A 17,692-nucleotide genomic window follows, 5' to 3' on the forward strand; every position below is an offset into this window, starting at 1 on the left:
CCGTTCAAGCATTCCCAATGCCCGAGGAGCTTCGAGGGGACCGGCTTTCTTTGCGGCCTTCAGTTGAAGCTGCGCACTTCCTGGATGGCTGGGGGCGACCTTGCCACATCGCCACGTTCCTCGAACGACGCATAGCCACCGAAGTCCGGCCCTAGTACACATGCAGCGAGCGATGAACACGACGTCACCTGCTTGCACACTATATGCTGCGAAATTCCCGTAAGCAATAGTCCATCCGTTCTGGTTATCGACACTGCTTACGAACTCCGTAAGCCGATCGACCACCTGCCATGGGTTTTCGTCGACAAAATCATTGACAAAATCCACCAACTCTGCCAGCTCCCGGGTACCGAAAAACAGATTGAGTAAAACGTCAACCCGACGTTTTCCGCATGCGCTAGTGGCAGTTTCGCACAGTGCATTGATCAGGGGGCGTCTCCAGTCGTCGAAATGGTCAATGGTATCATAGGTACTATTCGCTTGTGACATCCGCGGGGCGGGAAGTTCTGACTTTGGCGTTTCTATTGTCGCGCGACTCAAAACGGTTAGTTTCTCTTCCATTCGAAAAGTCGATTCAGCTGAGAGTCGCGGTCTCTTCTCCACCGGAGCCTTGTCAGCTGCTGAGCTGTCTGCAGATAGCATTCGTGATTTTAACGGAAACTCAAAATTCTCCTTGTCCTTCATCCTGCACGAAGCAGAGAATGAGTTCCTGCGCTGTGTACCCTGTTATTACGTTTTGATTTTGTTTTATGTAAATCAAGGGAAGTCCAACTGCGGACTGCTACTTCGATTATGAATGACGGTAATAATACACGGCAACAATAATAGCACCCACTATAATCAACCAGTAGTTCTAGCTTCCGCCACGACTTCAGTTGTTTCTAACTGTATTGTTTTGAATTTGGTCGCCTTGGTTTCCTTCTCTGAGGGCCTGCTTTCTTCAGCACACAGGTGGATAAGCAGCAATTTAGTATCGTTTTTGTCGAGAAAATAACGATTGTCGAAGCGTTCGCACAGCCGCAAAGGACTTCAATCTTCTAACAATTTGAGTTCTTGGGTAGAAAAGTCTTCCTGCAGCTTTGGTGAGAGTTATCAGATTTCAGAATATTTCAATTATTGTTCCCAGGTAATTTGTCATAGGCGGACAGCTCGAAATGTCCTTAACCCTGAAGTCTGCTACGGCATTCGATGCCATCCGCATTTTGAATACCGATGCGCTACAGAAACGCAGGACCTAAAATGAGAGTCCGAAAGTGCCTATTGTGTACAGAACTTGGTATTTAAAGCTACGGATGCTGGTGGTTTCAGTGATGCTCGATATTCAGTTTATAGACTGCTCTTTTTAAGCCTTTTATTGAGATAGCCTGTTTGAGCTTCCTTAGAGTTCCTGCGCGCTTCAGCAACTGGAGTTATTTCAACAAAAATTCGTGTGTATCAACAACGTTTGAGCCGTTGGCACCTTTTTATATACAGTAGACAATAAGTTATAATTTTTTTTTGTTAAATATTAATTTCAGGATTCAAGCGCAGATGCACTTAATTTAATTTGGAGAGTCTGGTCATTATATCTACAACTATACGTGGTACCTGAATATAACGATTGCCTTTTTACTAGAAAAATATACTTAGGTATGTTTTATAATTATCCTACCTTCAACAGCGACGCAAAAGGTAGAACTTTGGACTTTATTCTGCATGCATCAGGTAACATTTCACTGGTTCGATCTTGCCTTCAAGTAACGCGCTGCGAATATCGCACGTGGATGAGATACCAAGACGCTAATTTCGGTCTTATAAGACCGAATAAATGACCAAAGGTAAGTCAAATTTTCTGTAAAAAATAGCGTCTTTCAGCTAGACAGATCTTACCTTTAAAACGTGTTACTCAGTTCGAAGGGTCACAGCCAAAGCTCGTTTGTCTTGGGGGCAAAATAATGTTGAGACTGGATTAGCAGACTAGTGTGATTCCTTGTTTAAGCGGTTGACCATGGACCCCCACCTACTATTTATAGAAATTAAATTTCGCATGTTTAAAAAACTACTAGAAATGTTAAAGTATCTTGCTTCACGGTTTGAAGCTAATACGGCCAAACCCGTATTGTGTTGTATTGACAACATAGTCTGTTTAGTATGTTTGGGCATTAGAGTTGTTATTTTTATTCCTTTTTCTAGGTTACTCCTGGCCCAGCGTCTCATTTAACTGTACTATGGGCTGAGGAAGTGGCGACCCGAAAACATGGAAGTTTCCAGAAGTAATTACCGGAGGGTTTCTTACGGCCGTTACGGAACCTACTACGCCGTCGAGCATTCAACTTATGTTCTCTACCGACCCATTTGAGTTTGAGTAAGTAGAGTCAATCGCACGTCTGTTCAGGGATTTTTTCGGTTACACTTAAACTAGCTGCAATTATATTACTAAACATTATGGATGTTATTATCTCAATACAATTTTTAAAATAAATCTGTTTTTTATTGTTGTAATTCGGTGCTATTTATATATATTTCCCATGCTTCCCCTTTTACCTGGTTTTTCGTTTATCTATTCCTCATATGTCTCAGTGTTGCCAAAAGCCCTCTGACTACACGACCCTGTGCCGTAATAGATCCGAAGCAAAATGGGATAAAGTAAAGATTTCCGATATTTCAGAAGCAGGAAAAACCACTAAATGAACACGCATTGGACTCAGGGCCCATCTGTTTGTACGGTGCATATTTGGTCCGTATTTGTGTCAATATGTGCACCTGTTTATACTATGTTGTATACTATTGACTGTGTGCGACATTTTTATGCAAAACGGACCTTAATGAACAGTCGCGCCCAGCGAAGTCCAACGGTCTCCCGTTCTGTTGTTGTTTGTTCCAACAGAAGCCATCTTGAATGACTGTTGATAGACAGGAATATTGTTGCAAGTAGAAGTTCCCTCGTGGTAGATGGAAGCGACGCAGAGTTTGAACGGCAAGGCAACAAGAGCAGATGATGCCCTTGGCTGCCCCTTCACTCCCAGTTTCTTGGTCCCCGTTTTAACCCCTGCTCCTCTTCACGGGCGCCGCAGTGCAGTCATCTGCGATCGGGTACCTACGTGGTTGTCTGTTACCGCTAAATGCCGCAGGCAAACCTGTTATCAACTTGACGATTATGGAAAAGCTTGGTGGATCCAGTACAGGTGTAAGGGATCCTTTGGTCGTAAAGGTCCGTTTTTGATAGAAGATAACACCAAAAATTGTCTATTTTGTGAGCAATCCTCTGATCTATAATGATGAGATCTACAAAGACAGTCAATTTCTGCGGTTCAATATCTCATATGCAATAACTCTCTATTTGAGATTTATAGATTGGCTTTTGTTGGAGGGTCGCAGTACATCCACTTGTTGATTTTAACATTTTAGTCACTGGGCACGTTGAAGACAGCGACATGTTAAGCAGTTTTATAATTGGTCTTTCGTAACACTTTTAACAGCAGAAGTACATGCATTTTGTATTAAGTCAGCTTCTTTAATATGGCCCGAATTCATATGGGGAAAAGTTAACGGCGTCGATGATAAATTCAGCTTCGCAACCCACAGCTTCTTTTTATGACAAGCCTTGTCAGCGAAAAGTGTTGCCGTTAAGTTCTCGCCAGTTGCAGATGAATTAACTATTTAAGCTCAAAATATATTTGCACGTGGTTTTACTCTGTGAACGCTTTATGAATTAGAATTATTTTTTGCGCCTACGTGCGATGATGGATTTCTGGATTTTCCTTCCGAACTAACTAGAAACTGCTTCCACTAGAAGTAAGCAAAAAAAAAGGCTCTCTTCTTTAGAATTCAGCTGGCGATTCAGATCGCTTCGTAAAATATTCACCTCTTTAGATTTCATATATAATAAAAGTTTTTGGACCAATTGTTTGACGAGCAACAATTGTCCAAGAACTCTTTGATCAACTCCGATTTATCTGTCAGACCTTAATTTGACCGTGAGGCGCGATCTCTTAGGATGCCCATCTTGCTACCGTCTCTGGCCAATGACCGATCCGCGTCCATCTTAACCGACCCACATATCTGCCCAGTGTAGTTGAGACGTAGAGGAGAGCAAGAACGAGATAAGAATAATAAAGAATCTGGGTTTCTCCGTCTGTTTAATTTGGGCTTGGTGGTAGCTGTTTCGCAACATCATGTGCTGTATTCTCAACTACCTGACGACCGGCGGGCCAGTTCATCATATTGTAACGTTGCCCCAAACAGTGAAGGTATATTCAGTTATGGGCTAGCTTCCCACCGTTGGACCAAATCACGAAAGCCTAAAAAAGCCACCTAGAACCATCCTGTTCCGCCTCTTTCTCTAATAAATTGAGTTTAAGATAATGAACAGCCCTGCAGTATTAGAAACATTTGCGGGGGCGGTGCCCTACATTGGTTATACAGCAGCTCGTCGCCTTGAGCCACTTCGTCATTCTTTAACTTTGACAGGAGTAGCTCAACTTTGCCAGTCTGTGTCGACAACACAAAACGAATGTTAAATGGAGGAAAGCAAGCAGGTCTGAGGACGTTATGCGGTGTTGCAAGGTATGGAATAATGATATGGGGGCAGCAATAGAAAAACGAGGAAATTGAAAAGCCTCGTCTAGTCTGATGTTTCTGTTTTTGATTATTAATCTCACTTAATCAAAGGACCAAGCGTATAGTTGTTCTTACAACTGCTAATGATTCGAAGCGTCGCGAAAAATGTGTGAAAACTATCAAAAAGCGACGTACTTATAAGCGAACGAATAGTCGTCGCTGAAAAAGTTGCACATACATCCATACGGGCGATTAAGCAGGACTCAGTGGTCTTCGATCGGTCGGTTTCGAAGACGAAATTCTTTATAATTAGTTTTTATTTATATATGAATATACATTAACGTTTGTTTTAAAATAAAATGAAAAAACAAATAATCACAAACACAAATCAAGCCTCAATTAGATAATATCGTCCAAGATAATAGTGATGTAATACAAATAACTGTTTCATCCGCTTCAAGGCCCACCTCTAAGATATTTCTCTGACTTGTTCTCTGATTTAAAACAAAATTCTGGAAAAAGGAATGAAGAAGGATGGCACCTAACATTCGGTTGCTTAGTATTCCGCATGGGTGTATACGTTTCTATGCGTCTGGTTATTTATTATTGAACCTTTCATAATCTACAATAGATTGTAGTACCATTCATTGCAAGTTAGTCAACGAAAAATGGATTATTTTGATTTTCATAATGTTTGAAAAGTACAAAAAAAAAAAGGCATTTTTTTGCAACTTCCATGCGCAAATATGTGTCGTGCTTAACCGCAACACGATCAGTGGAGTATGCGCAGCCAATACATGTTAATTCAGAGTAAGGAACGTGTCCGACACACCGTTAGAAATTTGACATGTTTGTTCCTACTGTTGTTTTCGACGTGGTCCTATTATAGGAAACATTTATATTGTTGCATCATTTCGTATATGGATTTGTAGCACTGCAATGCATCCCATACATTGTCGACGCCTCAAGATATATTACTCACCTTCAATTTTTCTGCTTCGGTTTTCTACTCAGGCCTACATGAATCACAAGAAGCGTAAGTGTCCGTGACGGAAAACGATCTTATACGAAAATCCGTCTCGTTAACCTAACAAAGGCAGAGGCTTATTAATCTTGCTGATAAACGGACTTCGGTCGAAAAGGCTCACGCGGAGCGAACGAGCAAATTAACTGTCCTTTCACAGCTGGGCCTTGCCCAGTGGATGACGTTGATTAACCTCACAAGTGCGGACAGAAACGTTCTGTTCACTGCAGAAACTACGTTCGGCAGAATGGAGTAGTTTACCGAGTGGTGATATCGGAAAGGCGCTTGGGAGAACGTTTGAAGGCATAATTCGTTTAAAAGGTTTTTCGAACGAAAGGATTGCTGTCCTTTTAACTTGAACCATTACTGCAACGACTCAGAGAGGGCGAGTTAGTTCAGCTTCAAAATACAAAAACGTCCAACGTTTCTATAACGCTAGAGGCTAATAGATGGCTTGACTTAGATAAAAAGGATGCTTTTCGTCAGAAGAAACACAATCGATTTGTTCCTGCCGCACAGATGCATCTCGTTAATGCGAACTTTTCGTTTAACGGCCAGTTAAATATATCTTCTTATCACACCTGCTTCTTCTCTTCATTCAGGTCACTAAAGACATTGTAAATTTCATTTCTCTTGGACTTAAGCTCCTTTTTGCCAATGATGATGATCACGAAGGAACTAGTTTTTCTACTATATCTTGTGTTTTATACGAGCGATTCTAATAATCTGAAGTAAAGATGTGTGTTCATAGCACAACTTCTGAATGTACACAAAAGAAGGGCTGTAGAAGAACGCTGGATGAATAACGTCCATAAACAGCGCAAACTGATAAATCGTCCGCGAAATTCCGGAAATCGATTTGGAAAACTCGGAATATACAAACCCCGCTCAAAATGGAGAGTAAAAAATATTGTTAGTTAAATTTCAAAGCACTCAACCAAACGACCACTTTTTAACTCGAGCTTCCGGTTTCTTTGCCTCAGAGCTTTTCTGATGCCCACATAACGTGTTCGTTTTAACTTATCGAATTAGATAGCAAAGTAAAGTCTGCGTAGCTCAAATTAGGATCTCTCCAATTGAGAGCTGAATAACTCTGCACAGGCTAAAGGTTAAATCGAACCGGTATTCTAGATGAATCAATTTCATACACTAAGAGGGCCATATAGGAGCTCTGTTAGTTACTGGCAGTCATATATTAATGAGCTTCACTGATTAAACTGAAATTACTTCTAATGGTTTTTTTTTTCTTTTCAATAAGCAACTGGCCCACGTCATTCAATTTCAACGATGTGATACAGTAGAGGCACGAAATATCTTACGTAATCTACGCTTTTTCGGTTATTAATTACGGACCTGAATCGTCGGACAGATATGTGTTTCTCAGTGAAGACAAGTTACATAACACGGAACGTGTTCAAGGAAATCAAAACAACAGCTTTCTTAGCTTGCAGTTCCATTTTTTTGATCAACCCACAGTTACCTAACAGTAGCAGGACAATAAGTTGTATTCCTTTCTTCTAAGTAATATGTTAAGTAATTCAGTATCTACTAAAGACGTTTCGTGATAGTGGAAAATCTTGATATTCCAGCAAATCGTGCTTAGGGAATGCCCTTTCGTCTCGTGTAGGCAAAGCTCGAACTATCTGATCTAGTCCGATCCCGTATAGTTTTAACAGCGAGGCAAACGTATGGTACAGCCATACGGCATGGTTGGTTAATGAAGACCTATTGAAATGAAATACGTAGTTTTGTCATGCTTCATAGGTTAATTGATCCGATACCGGACAACTTTCGGAACAGGTAGGCTTTTCTGGCCTGACTCGAATGAGCGATTTAGCGCCTAGCGTGCTGGCGATTACAAAAGCGTGAGTCATTGCGTACAGAGGCATATAATCAAAAACCCTATGGCATTTCAAACAAAAATAATAGCCTCGTGCGTGTAAGCGAAACACATCCGATTCGAAACCGACAGGTGTTTACTTGCCAGCTGCCATTTTCCCCGCATCCCTTCTCCATGCTTCTTTCGAGTTTTTGAAAGCAAAAAAAAAGCGCCCATAAAGATTATTAGAAGTCTTTATGGGCGCACCTTTATTGGAGAATGTTGCACACTAGTCCATCTATTTAGGCCCAAATACAAGCCAAATATGAAATCCTTTACAAGGATCACTTTTAAAAAGGTTTCTTCCATGTCGTTTAAGATGCTGTCGGTCCTGATTTAAGTTTTTGTCAGGTCTGGAAGTATGATCTCGTTCTCATCTAATTAGTTCTTCTTCACCATCTTCTAGCATCTTCAACACCAGACGAAGTAGTGTTACATCAGTCAAGGGTGTAGAACGCTCTCTGCCTCAACGCGTGTATAGTAACGTCTGATTATTCCTTCTTCACAGTCTACGCATATAATTCGAACGATATGCTATTGTTTAGCGATCGTTCCATAGTTTCCCGTGTTGTCCTTCCCATGATCATATGGCCGAACGACCATATGATCAACATGGGAAGGTTTGTCATGTGATAAATATTCCAGCAGAGTTCTTGCGAGTGTTCGATCTTTTACTCGTCAATAGATCGTTTCAAGGATGATAAACTACCCTATACAGCCATTCTCTCGTTCTAGTTGAATAGTTCTTCCCTATTTTTTCCCACTATCTTGCATACATATAGCTCAGATTTAAAGTGCTCATTTCCTGCTTATACATGGCTTATAGACGGTCATACTGCTTAATGCCATGTCACCTCTGGGTCCTCTTCCCGCCTGAGCTATACCCTATATTTCCCGTGCAGCGCCCCGAAAAAAAATCAGCAATGCATAACCGCTAAGCCGCTCTAAATATTGATTACGCAATCAAATGAATCACGCCTTAATATCGGCGTCATGATAAATAATGCAGGTGTCTGGGAACAAGTGCGTTAAGGTGATACCCTTCCCGCTATTGTGAACCAAGTAGGTTATTGTTGTTGCCGTTGTCGCTGTATGATATTACAGATTCACAGGAAATAAGTTTGAAATCTAAAAAGGAGCTGAGGGAGGGATCGTGACAAGCGGCAGCCGATACGAGGTAAGTGCCTAAGCTGCGCGCATCTTCGCTTGAAGCTGAGCCATTCTCATCAATCAGGATTCCTTGCGTAGCTCGATCACGATTTAGATGCTCACCCGATTACTGCCATTCATTGCTTTTCTATCTGCAGCTTCTGACATTGAACTACGGCGACCCACAAGCTCTGAGCGTTCTACCATCATCGGTACCATTGCTTTAGCTAATAATCGCTGGGATCTGGGGCCTATTCACTACAGGCGGTGCGAGTACGCAATAGCCAAGATTGGAAGCATCCGCGCACTGCGTCTCTATCCTTTAAGGAGCACCCCGAAAATGTTTCATCCTTTTTTTTCAGCCGCGTTTCAATGATTACAGGCAAGTCGGGCGAATCGGGCGGAATGACTGGCATCGGGTCGATTACTACCTATCGAGACGGCGACTTTCATTCCAAGGAGTAAGGAGGGAATTGGCTTCTTAGGCCTATGCAGTTATCGCTCTCAATATTCATATGGTCTGAGCTCAAGAACTTCTGTACCATAGCAAGTCCTTTATGCGCCACTAGGTTACCTAAGGTTTATTCCTACTCGTTTTAAAGTAGCATTTTCCGACGTGATTCCAAAGGGATTTAATCGGGAAGGAATGAACGGTGAAAACTTTCAGTGTGGTTTAATCGAGCCAGCCCGTTAGAAGCGAAAGACCCTGTAGTGAGCTTATCGAAACGTAAGCAGTGTAAGTATTTGAGTTATGCCCATCTGTCATATTGTAATATTAATATCAATCGATAGGAAACTACTGTGGGAGGCTCGCACTGGAATCTATGATTTGTCACTGTTAAGTCTAATGAAATAATTTCGAGAGCATCGTATCAGTTTGAGGGATCTGATCTTGACTCCAGTCAGGACCTTCACACTTGTATCGTAATTCATATCGTCTTTGAAGGACTTCGGATAAGTTCGTATGATTATCAGAATTTTTTAGCCAGCGACCTGCCGCTTACGTTATGTTGAATGAGTGAGAGGTATTCTCTTATATGTTAGCATACGAATACGCTCAAAAACACCTGCAGCCTTATGAGACATATACACTCGCTTGCTTACCACACATATTATAGAGATTATCTATGCTATCGTTGCAACATTCGAATTGAGCGACAACTTTGTTTGGCTAAGGCGGCGAGTACGTAAGACATTAAAGCGATGATATTGTCGAATGGCAATAAAGGTTTTTCAAATGAGAAAAGTATAAAAATGATAGTCAAAGCATCTTTGAACGTTAAATGTTCAAGGACTAGCTGCATTGTTAGCGAAGTACTAGTCGAATTATCTCTTACCTTTACTCATATTGGTAGCGTTTTTTGCCAACCAGTCCACTAAGAAAGAAAAGCATGTAAAATAGGGATCTTCGAGGATCCTGCAAGTTTTCATTGGGTCGCAACTGCTGTTGCTGCTTCTGCCATTGTTATACGAACTGCCACCTCGGCTCGTAGAAGCGAAGAGCGTTAAAGTTGGTCACGAGCTGCGGCCGAGGTCGTTCTCCGGCGCATGGTGGGATTACAGTCAAGAAGTGAATTATCGTTCGCGATACACAGCCGGCTATCGTACTGCTGAGTTTGCCAACGACACCCCGCTCTATCCTCAAGCGTTACCTCGCATCTTCGACGCGCCTTACCCGCACTTTTCCTTCAGGGTGGCTTAGGAATCGTCCTAGCAACTATTGGTCGCTCCTTTTTGTAGAATCCAAGCTGCCGGCTTGCTGGTTTAGACTCGTCCTCGTGTTTAGGATGAAGGACCCTTCAAAAGTCTGGAGAGTTTCGAGGTTAACCCCGAAAAACTCAACCCTCCTCGCAATCACATTCAAGCCGCGGGAGAGCATCCCCGGCTTTGAGTCGCGCGTGGCCGACTTTGATGCGGGCCAACACACGCAATTCTTGCAAGCGCCGACCATTTCGCCATGTTTCGGTCGCAAGTAGTTTTGGGGGCCAGCGGTAGCGCAGCCCCTATCAGAGCCACAGCCAAAACGACGACGCCAATATGTGCTCGCTTTGCTTTATCAGCCAATACCCCCCGAGGGATTAAGGTCATATATATAAGATCCGACGCGCGGTATCAACCGAGAATGGACGCTTTCGAAATTGGTGTGGTGGGGACACGTTGACTGTGTGCGGGACGCTCAGTAAGCGATCTTTTGATCGCCCAAGATTTCAGCCAAGCCATTTACGCGTATATATATGTTCGTTCATGTGCAGGCGCTTATGTGTGTGTACTCTTCGGAGTGGAAGATATCCTTGGCGTGTAAATGCAAACTATTCGTCATTATTTTAAGACACTTGATAACGACGCGGTGTATATATATCGGACATATACCGTCTCATCAACGTCATACGCTATCCACGCAAAAAATGCGTAATTAGGTGAAAAGATATATGTTATATATATATGAAGTTTTAACCGTAATAGTGTGTCTATGCACATGGGAACGAACCTATATTATTAATACATAACTAAGCGTACAGGGCCAGACTCCAATACGATTTTCTCATTATGAGCTGAGATCATCACTCAGTTCTCTTCGTTTAGTTCCGGGTTCACTTTTAGGTAGGCGTTCTGTTCAATGAGCTCTTTTCTATACGCATGTACAACGAGTTAACTCATTCTTAAATAATTGTTTCGCTATGGATCGGCCACCTGTGTGTGCCGGAAAGAGTGACGGGCCGCACAGTTTGGTGACTATGTCGGATTTAAACCTTCATACCTGTCGATCTGGTTAATATAAGCGACAGTTTTTCTTCCATTACAGATATATATGACTTCTTATATAAATGAGTATCGTTAATCTAAACCTATAAATATCTCCGGTTTTATTCATGTTCGATACGCGGATTACTATACATACTGGCAATGATAACATTTTCTCCTGTTTATGCCCCTAACGAATTTCCATATTTACTCTGGCTTGCGGATGAATTGCTAGAAATTCAATAATCAATCTGTAGCGTATGCTGAAATCCTCAGGATTTCTAATCCGTTTTTCCCCAATTATTCAAGACGTCGATTACTACCCTATGGTTTTACTAGTCCTTTGGCCGATTTGCCCCTGTTAAGTTTACCAGTGCCTATAAGGCCAATGAAAAATTGAATTTATGCAGATCATTTTTCGCGGATCTAATAAAACTGTATTTGCGCGTAGACGTACTATCAACAATCGCAGTAGCATCCATGATAACATCTGTAATTATTTAATTTAAAGGAACAACTGTTTGAATACATTAACCAACGATGTTTTTTTCTAACATATTTTATTATTAATAAAATGAGCACCAAAAAATTACATTATGGGTGTTTTTTAAACAGTACTGTTAGTTGGAAGCGTCGATCATAGGCCCTCGGAGATGTGTTCGAGACTCTGTAGTGTGTTCGTAATAACGAACATCTAGACAAAGTGACCGTAAAAAGCCCCTTTAAATGTTTATTAAAATTGGAAAAAAACAAGCTAGTACCCGTATAGCTCCTCTTAACCACCCTGTAGTATATCGTTCGACTGTTTCGTGCAGCTACTTCAACGGAACAAAATACATTTTTTGTTGTTACATACATACTAATGATCGGATACCGATTTGTCTTAGGAAATCGTCTCTACTTCTCTATCGGGCAAGGAAAATTTGCTGGTTGTGTTTATCCACACGAGTGATGATAGGCAATTTTATAACGACTGAAGACAGATGTCTACCTCATATCCTGCAAGCGAGATTGTTATTAAGCGCCCTCGTCTAAAATTATTCTACCATCCCAAGCCCGTATTTAGTTATATAGGGGAAATGTTTATTTTTTTCTTATCTATGGATTTTAACATTTCAGTCTAGCTTCAGCAATTTCCGTATACTGCATATAAGCTGAATACACATAACGCTTACATATATTGACGTAAATATACCCAATTCTTGTTGAATTTAATCGTACTATAATAATATATCTATTAGCTTTATGTATTTGCCGTAAATATCCAGTGATAGTAATATCAAGCTGGTAAGTTTCAATAACGGGATTTCACAGTATAATTATTTCTATTATGTAGAACGTTTGTGGAGCAAGCGAGCACATACGTCCAATGTAAATATGGCTTATACGGGACGCCAAGTAACAACAATCAATACTGACTCCACATAGAATATACTTGGCTGGAAACTCGGAAGCTGCTGTTTAGCTTCAAGCGAACGGCAGGCTTGAGTCAATATAGAGTGTATGTGACATAACGTTACGTACTGACTTTCATAAAATTTTAACTGCTTTCAATGTACCTTAAAAGAGTGTCCTGGCACAAACAGAACTGATGAGTTCAAGCTTGTTCGTGTAGCCCCGCCACTTCCAAGCTCCGTACTTGATTTCTAACTGTATTTAACAGCAGTAGCATTAATGGGTTAGTACTACTGTGAAAACCTACATATAAAGCATAAGAATTCAACGTCTACATTTCGCCCTATAACAATTAGCACGAGCTTAATCTATTAGTGCCCGTCAGTGATCCGTCCCGCAATGGGTCAGGCACTTGAGCATCATCTGTGTTTGGCCCGTCAAATAGTCTCTCTCTGGCGTTTATCCTAAGAGATGAATGAAAAAACAAGTAGGAACAGAAAATGGTGTCGTATGCGAGCTGCTTGATCCTGCTGGACGTTGCGTGTTTCTCCCAGTGTCGCAGAAGTAGCCGTTCACATAATTATACGTACGTGTTACTGATCGGAACTTCGTATAGTTTACGTGCGTTTAAAAACCCAGATGATGGTCCACATCTGGCACTGCACTTCCCGAAGATTTTTACTAAAAGTGCAGTATCAAGCGGCTCGTTGTAGATGTGTGCCAACATCAGAACAAACAAAGATTCTCTACGCACGATTGGTGTCTCACGCCAATCGTGCACTGACGTTACGCTTCAAAAGAGCGGAACTTGGAGCTCGAACTGGGTTCAAGCCAGAGCTCCTTGTGGCGGCAGTAAAGATCGCTAACGGTCCTCTATGCCTTAAGAAACTTGAGATTTACTCGTTGGTAAGCCTGAAGACTATACGAACCGTCGGAAATTTCTCCTCGTCGAGATTTATGGCTCAGCAATGAACCGAGCCGTCTCACTTGATTGAGAGCGGATCCCCATAGATAATCGCCTTTCCTTCCACGGCAAAGCCTCGTTCTTCTTTGACAAAAACGACAAAGGTATGGCCGTAGTATAGGCCTGATGGGACGATCTTGTGTGCGCATTGGCCTGCTGCATACGGGCATAGTCGCATGTACATTGATGGCTGTATAGGCACATCGATAATGCTACCAAGAGGCGTTTACGTACAGAACCGTTGTCCGTTTACTATTTAAGCTTATGATGAACTGATGTTGTTATATGATGTGCTATGATGCTGACATTGTCTTTGTATTGTTGTAACAGTATGGCAATTGCGACTAACAACTGAATCTACTTAATTGATGGCAAAAACGATCGATGACCGTCCGATAATCATCTTAGAGTTAGTAGCTCCGTCGTGGCTAACGGAATCGATGACTGATCCGACGATTTCAAGCGCAGCAGCCACCCCAGCCAGTTCTTTATTAAGTTCGGCTGACCTAGAGAGATTTCCTCTAAGGTATAAGTTGTTTAGTCGAAACCTGTACGGGTGTATTTACTTACGAACCTAATGAAACCCGTATCTGAATGTTGTGAAATTTCAAATACGTCTTATAAACCTTTTTCGGCTTAATATTTTATATGAGTAGAGATAGTACGTACGAATTTCGGGCACAGACGTGACCATTTAATATTTAGGGTTTATAGCATTATAATAATGATGTGCAAAAAACGACACTCGTTGTAAAGGTGAAACGAATACACGCCATCCAGTCCAAGTGTACGCGAGCGTTTCTATTAGCCTGAATACCGCAGGTCAAATTTTTTTTTAGCTGATTTTAGCGAGGCTTACTTATGACTATGGAGAAATATTTGCCTTCAACAGTTAGCTGCCTGCGATTTTCGTGTTCGTTATGGGTGGAGAACGTGTGCTCTGTGGAAGACCCAGTGGGCTACGGCTGCAAGAGATCATAGGTGGGGTCCTCGATACGAAGACGACCCAGTGATGGGGTAGAGTCAAAAAGGTTGAACAGGCTCAGATAGGGTAATTGGCTTGGGAAAGATTCTCTTGTGCCCAACCATCCACCCACTTGTACCTGAGCGCTGACTTGGCTAGCTAAATATGGACACCTGCTGTTGATGCTGATGAAAGTCGTCATTATGAAAAGGCAATGAAATAAAATGACCTGAATCTAATAGACTCTGCCCTGTTTTCAGGTCACGGATGGCACTGTTATAAGGTTAAGCACGGAAAGACTGGTTGCGCGGTCTTGTCGTTATTAGATCTGGCCAAAATGTCGAGGGTTGCCGTCATTGAATCACGCAGAGTCGAGCTTGAGAACTGTAGCTGTTGCGCTGTAGATAGGGGAGAGGTCGTGTGGAAGCATCATAGAAAGCCGTCTGCTCCGGACAACGAACCAAACAGCGAAGATAATAAAGCAAAATTGATAAGACGGTATCGTGAGACGAGACATATTGCGTCGTCTGCGCACAAGTACCTTAACTAGTTACGAAGAGCAAAACAATATAGAGGGGAATGAGAGGCCTTTTTTGAGATAGGACGAACAGCGAACAGAGGGATGCGCGCACGGTCAGACATACGTCGTTCAGCAAATGGGTGGGACGTTAGCAGTCGATCACCTTAGGTTCGAAGGTAGAGTTAATCGGGTAGCTATGTAAAAACTGGAAGGAGTGCAGCCGCCGTAGCCACGCCCAGTTTAATTATCCACAATTACAGATACGTAAATGTGCATACGATGGCATTTTAAAAGTGGGTTGAGGATAACGGAAGACAAGCGCACTGTCGACTCGAAGCGAAAAACAACCGCAATATTAAATCTACTAACAATTGTATCCCTGAGTTGAACGAGCTACCTAGGTTGCTTTCCAAGCAGAAGAGTTCAAGTAAAGGGAGCTTCTAACAATACGGACACAGTGGAAGGCGACAGTTTTATGGAAGGATAAGATACCTTGAAGACGGATATTGTGATTGAATAAGAAAGAACCGGAGGTCGCACAGACAGAGTCGAGGCGCTCCTTTTACTGTATCGTTTAATTATTTCGAATTTTTGAAACATGGAGGTTTGCATTCTAATTAGTCTGTCGCTTTTCTTTAGAGCTGGGGCTCACGGCTAGGTGTGTTAAACCTATGACTTTTATATCCTCGTATCTGAAGAGGTTTCGATTTTGTTTAGGCCACGATTGCGACGAGAATACGCAATTGTATTGTATTGAGAGTATAATTCACTCCTCTGTATACTGCTGCAGAAATTTGCTGACTATTTAGACAGAGCGCACGTTTGTATGTCCCAGTCTGCCTTTTTATTCGTAGATTCAGATACCAGCTTCCTCATTCAGATATGAGCGTTACGTGATTGGTTCCACGATGTTTTGGCTATTTTCATCTTTGACGTTACGTTCTATATTGAAGTAGTTCATGACGGTAGCTTCTCCTCAAGGGGGATTTTTAGCCGAAGGCCAAAACCTTTAATACATTTCTATTGGTCCCTAGCGGTTAAAGTTTATTTGGAAGATCCAGGCTGTCTGCTGGCCTTTTTGCTTTCGTTTTTGAGTTAATTGATCGTGGCTAAATACATACTGTTACAGTTAACAGCAGAGCGTTTTCATAAATATTCATACGGTTCCTCAACAGAATGTTCTTTTAAGACCTTTCAGCATTAATAACCCTCATACGGGCAATAATGCCCGTAGCACAGCGAGGACTGAATTCTAATATTTTAAGAACAGGAAGTGCAATAATATTTACGTATCTTAAACGTGACTACTGGGCAGACGGCAGCTAAAAAGTCAAATTATTTGTGAAGCTCTGTGAGTTCGAAGTAAGAATTGAGCCCGTAAACTCACAATTGCGAGTCCGGTGCTTCACCAATTCCACCATCGCAAGTCGGTCGAAATCCTTTTTTCGACATAATTTTTACCCTTGGCTAGACAGAGTCACGGGCACCACGTACGTGAACGGTTGGCTTTCAAATCACAAGTCAAAATCAAGCAAGAACTGGTATCTCTGCCGTCTATGCGACCTCTACGGCTGAACGAATTTACCTAGCACGTGGGGCGAAGGTACTTTACAGCCCAGTCGTTTGATTTAGGCTAATCTAGGTGGTCTTCATTTGCTAGAATGCTGAGATCCACACTTATTTCTGTATGCACGCTTCGAGCTAACTGTCAGGTTGCGTTGTCAAGTGAGCTCGAGTCGAACGATACTGCAATGAAGAGGTGGTCGGGGGTTGAATGCCTAGAATACTGCAGGCTTTGAGAAAATAGGATACGCTACGTTGTTTCGACGTAGCTTCACAGTCAGCCCCTCCTAACAGCTCACAAGTGCGTATAGACGCGTTTTTTTTTTTACATAAACGTGTTTAGTTTCTTCTTGGTCGCCTCGTTTCTTTTTGATCAACAGAAACTGCTTTTCATGGAGGGGGTCGATGGAACGGAACCGAACTCAAGTTAGTATAGTGAAGTTGAGTGACACTGCCAATAGCTGAATTACCACCACTTCTTTCGCGCACGTCCTAATAATTCCTTAGTATGCGTCACTGCTCTCAGTAAATCCTGAAACGATCTCTGAGTAAGCGAGTAACTACCTGTATAATGACCCACTTCCGGCAGTTTCTTGGACTGCAGCTAAACTCAAGCAGGACTACTGCTTAGCTCTAGCCGCTGTGCGTGTTTACAAGTAACGTCTATGCTATGGCGAAACCAGTAATGCATGCTTGATGAGAATAACTAGTCACGGGGAGCCGCTGCTTCGAACATCGCACCTTCGCAAGGCCCCAACTTCAGGACGCAATCCGGAAGGTGGCACAGGTAAGCCAAGAGTAGCCTGTTGATACGGCATCATCCGCTTTGCTTGATTCCAGAACGTTCATATTAGAAGTCTTATGAAAAAAATATGTATGTAGTCCTTGCAATGTGATGCGTTATGTAGCATGTAAAGTTTAGAGCTTATTCGCAAAATGTGTTGAGGAAAAAC

At 42.1% G+C, this 17,692-nt stretch overlaps 1 protein-coding gene and 1 long non-coding RNA gene across 2 annotated transcripts in view; one reads left to right on the forward strand and one right to left on the reverse strand.

Annotated features, from left to right (window-relative positions):
- The window catches only part of LOC111271442 (uncharacterized), a 50,312-nt gene that overhangs the window by 17,845 nt on the left and 14,775 nt on the right, over positions 1-17,692 (reverse strand). The gene's annotated exons all lie outside the window — the stretch shown is intronic.
- LOC147751994 (uncharacterized) lies at positions 1,718-8,619 on the forward strand. The gene is made up of 3 exons (XR_015315318.1): positions 1,718-1,817; positions 2,173-2,344; positions 8,547-8,619. It is a non-coding gene; the product is annotated as an uncharacterized LOC147751994 (long non-coding RNA).

Source organism: Varroa jacobsoni, unplaced genomic scaffold (assembly GCF_002532875.2).
Source record: "Varroa jacobsoni isolate VJ856 unplaced genomic scaffold, vjacob_1.0 contig00626, whole genome shotgun sequence".
NCBI lineage: Eukaryota > Metazoa > Arthropoda > Arachnida > Mesostigmata > Varroidae > Varroa > Varroa jacobsoni.